At 43.9% G+C, this 4,547-nt stretch overlaps 1 pseudogene; it reads left to right on the top strand.

The window, feature by feature from the left end:
- Positions 1-624: 624 nt before the first annotated feature.
- Positions 625-1,446, top strand: LOC146187050 (uncharacterized; annotated as a pseudogene).
- Positions 1,447-4,547: the final 3,101 nt, after the last annotated feature.

Here is a 4,547-nt window from a genome sequence, read left to right as displayed (position 1 = left end):
GTAGACTCGACTGTACTACACTTGACCTGGTCCCGTGTGAATTCTCACCACATGCGTGGTTCATGAGTGGCTGCTTTCAAAATGTAAATAACAGTAGCATGGTGTTGCTAGCATGTTTTTCGGAACAAGTCCTTTTCTGTGCAGCTAACTTCATGGCGCCATCTGATTTGAAGCTGGAGCACACCTGCGGTAGTACCACAATCTCAAACTAAGGGGTGGCCAAGCGAACTGCAGAGCTTGCCGCATAACGAACTTCAAGAACTCTGCACCATTTATGATCAGTGTGTACTGTAGTGCAGGGAAGCCACCTTGTCTGGAGCAATTTCTCGCTCAATTCCTAGACGAAGTCTACAGTCTGAGAAGCAGCGGTTTACTTCTGAAAGGGACTAGTGCCACTGACACTGACAGCTGTGATCTGCGATGCCCCAGCAAGGAGCTTTGTAAAGGCAATTATAGGACACGGAGGCTACCATGCTTGTGAAAGATGCTGCCAAAATGGTCGCTATGTGGAAAGCAGGCTGACATTTCCTGACCTTCATGCACCGCAGCGAAGTGATGTATCATTTCGTGCACAAGAAGCGGCACCACACTGGTGTTTCCCCTTTCACCAAGTTGGATGTTGATATGGTGGCATGCTTGCCTACGGAATACATGCACCTTGTCTGTCTGGGTGTAATGCGGCGGCTGTAAAGAAATTGGGTCTCGCAAGGGCACGCTGCCCGACTGAGCAGAGATGAGCAAAGTGAACTCATCAACAGGTTGCGAGAAACAGCTAAAACCTTTCCAAGTTTCTTCCAGCGAAAACCCAGAGGAACAGAGGAGTTGGATCGTTGGAAAGCGACTGAATTCAGAACATTTCTGCTCTACCTAGGACCTGTTGTTCTGAAATCTCTCCTGCCCAAAGAAAAGTATGAACGCTTCCTACAGTTACATGTGGCTTTGCGAATACTCGCTGCACCTGAATACCATGTAGTTCTGAACAGCTTTCCCCGGGACTTGCTGAGGTATTTTGTTCAGCAGTTCGGTGTACTATATGGGGTGAAGCAGCTGGTGTACAACGTACACAGTTTGGTGCACTTGGCAGAGCAGTGTCTTCAGCATGGGCCTGTGGATGATTTCAGTGCTTTTCCTTTCGAAAGTTACTTAGGAAAGGTTAAGAAGAAGCTGAGAACTACGAACAAGCCACTGGCACAGCTCAGCCGCAGGATGTCAGAAGCAAGAGAGTGCACACAGACTTGTACAAGAGTTGACCGACATGTGAAAGTGGGCGACTGCTTCTTAATAGACAACTGTGCTGTTCTCATTGTTGAAGTGCATAAAGATAATGTCAAGGCTGGCATCTTGCCAAATGGCAAAGATTTCTTCAAAACACCAATTGAGAGCTCTCAGCTACACATAAGGCGTTATCTCGTATATCAGGAACCAAGTTCAATGCTTGAAGCTTAAATACAAGCGAGGGCACATTATTTTTCCTCTTCTCCCCTTGCAGTGAAATCTCTTATTGCTGTTGGTTTGCTTTCATGCCCAAAAGCAACTTAGGCTATGGGAACCACCATAGAGGAAGTTTGGTTTGGTTTGTGGTTGTAACGTCCCAAAGCGACTCAGGCTATGAGAGATGCCAAAGTGGAGAACTCCGGAAATTTCGACCACCTGGGGTTCTTTAACGTGCACTGACATTGCACAGCACACGGACGCCTTGCTTTTCGGCACCATCGAAAAGCGGCCGCCGATATCGAAATTCGATCCTGCATCCTTGGGAACAGTAGTCAAGCGCCGCAAGCACTGCGCCATCCCGGCGGGTACCATACAGGAATTGTCTGGGAAGCTCTTCCACCTTGGGGTTCTTTGATATGCACTGACATCACACACTACATGGGCTCCTTGCTTTTTGCGTCCATTGAAAAAAGGCCGCAAGATAAAACTCACTTCCTTGGGTTCAGCAGCCAAGCGCCCTAACCATTAAGTCACTGCGATGGGTCAGATGGCTATTTCAGCATGAAGAAATATGTACCTCTATCAAGAGGGAACAGCATGGTATGCCTCCGTGTCTTTTGCCTTCATCGAAATGCTGCTGAGAATCTGACTTGCAGCCTCATATTCAGATGCAGGCCACAGTTATTGGTGCCAAGGACAGCAACCTGTAGATCATCATTTCTTACAGCCTCACATTGGAGCTGGGACTTCGAAGATAACGGCTCTTTTCAGAGCCACCCAAACGTGCTGGCAGGGCTGCAGTTGTGCCTTCGACTGCTCCCCATTTCCACCACAATCTCTCATTCTATTTAATAAAACAGACATACAGAATAAAACAATTAAGGATTGAGCACACAGGGCTATGTTAATGTGGATTGATAAGTTTTGGGTGAGAGAAATTGGTATATGCGGCATAACTGCATGAAGTGGTGCACAATGGACATTATTACAAAAAACTAATGTAATAGGAGGATGTAACTTAATAGACCTCATAGCTTTGAGATGTTAAACTTAACAAATCACAAATTTGTTCACCTGTTTGATATATTACTCCATTTTCATGACAGCTTACTTTCACTGAAGATAGGGCTTTCATATGCTAGATTACATAGATATTTACAGGCATTTCTGGCAGCATGTGCTCTCGCATTTAAAGTGCAGTGCAGATGTATAGGGTGATACATTGCATTTCCTTCCTAAAAACTGCAAGAATAACATTAAAATAACACTGGCTTCTGCAAATAAAGGGAAAATCAACTGATCTTAAGAATATAACATTGATTCAAAAATAGAGGGGTTTGACATTTATCACATTAACACATGCTAAATAAGTCCTGTGCTCTAACATCAACCAGTTTGGCTCTTTGCTCCACGTACAAAGCATATTGTGCACAAAAGGATAGGTGAAGATAACTGGTCATTGATGATGGTCAAGTGGAAATGTCAGCTTCCTTCCTCTAAGCTGTGAATAGTCGTAACACTCCCAAACCAGCATTCATTTTTGACCACAGCCCCATCATCAACCATGATTAATGAAGTTCCTGGCTGGACAGTATCCCAGGATACTTAAGGCTTTTTTTCCACTGCTTTTTTGCTGCAGGAAACACTCGTGAGGGAACTCTTTTCAAGTGTGTATTTTTGTCAGTCTCATTTGCACGCTTTAAAAAGTTGAGAGGGCTCATATTTCCTTTTGTACCATACACATTGCTATGGCAGGAAATGACGTGTTCATGAAGTTATCTTAGTCATGCAAGTTTCTTTGGCCATAAGTTTTTGGTCCTGAAAGGGTCATAAACCCCCGTGCCAGTATAATAGATGTGTTTGCAGTGTCCAGGAAAACTGCTGTAATGACACACATGTGGGTCATGCAACACTTCAGTTTGCAATAGTACTCACCATTTATTCAAATATTTATTTCGGCTTTTTTTTTTAATTTAGGTCATTCAATGGTACTGCCTGATTGCCACAGATGCAATGCTAAAAATTATGAGTAACAACCTCAGAACCTAATGATCGGTTAATCAGGAGTCAATCATTTTAACTGTGAAGAAAACAAATAGCTTTCAATTACGGCTGAGAAACTCCATTTGTCTTTCTTACTGTCATGCCTACTTACCTGAAAAAGAAAGTCTGCAGATTCACAGTACTTCAAAAATGCTCACATTCAGTTATGTGGGCCAGCTGCATTATGAAAGACTCAAATAAATAATGTGATGAGTCAGAAAATAAAAAATGTCCATGTTCCTAGCACTCTCTCAACAAGCCACTTTGCAGAAAATAAAGTTTAGTACAAAAAGATTCATCGTCATCGTCGTCCTCATCGTCGTCAGCCTGACTACACCCACTGCAGGGCGAAGGCCTCTCCCATATTTCTCCAATTAACACGGTTCTGTGCTAGCTACATCCACTTGACCCCTGCGAACTTCTTAACCTCATCCGCCCACCTAACTTTCTGCCACCCTCTGCTACGCTTTCCTTCCCTTGGAATCTAGTTTGTTACCCTAAGCGACCACTAGTTATCCTCTCTTCGCACTACATGTCCTGCCCATGCCCATTTCTTCTTCTTAATTTCCACTAGAATGTCAGTAACTTGAGTTATTTCTCTGACCCACTCTGCACGCTTCCTATCTCCTAATGTTACCCCTACCATTTTTCGTCCCATAGCCCTCCGAGTTGTCCTCAACTTAAGTAGAACCCTCTTGGTTAGCCTCCACGTTTCAGCCCCATAGGTGAGTACAGGTAAGATGCAACTGTTGTGTACTTTTCTCTTGAGCAATACCGGTAAGCTGCTAGTCATAATCTGCGAGTGCTTACCAAATGCGCTCCATCCCAATCTCATTCTTCTTGTTATTTCCTTTTCATGGTCTGGATCTGCGATTACTACCTGTTCTAAGTAGACATAATCGCCTACCACTTCCAGCGCTTCGCTACCTAACGTAAACTGCTGTTCCTTCCCGAAGCTCTTGAACATTACCTTAGTGTTCTGCATTTTGATTTTTAAGCTTACCTTTCTACTTTTCTTGTCTTGGTCATCGATCTTTATTTGCAGTTCATCCCCCAAGTTACTTTAGCAA

This window comes from Amblyomma maculatum, chromosome 6 (assembly GCF_055883805.1).
Source record: "Amblyomma maculatum isolate TAMU_Amacu chromosome 6, ASM5588380v1, whole genome shotgun sequence".
Taxonomy (NCBI): domain Eukaryota; kingdom Metazoa; phylum Arthropoda; class Arachnida; order Ixodida; family Ixodidae; genus Amblyomma; species Amblyomma maculatum.
The sequence above is the reverse complement of the archived record's forward strand: the minus strand, read 5'-3'. Positions and strand labels throughout refer to the sequence as shown.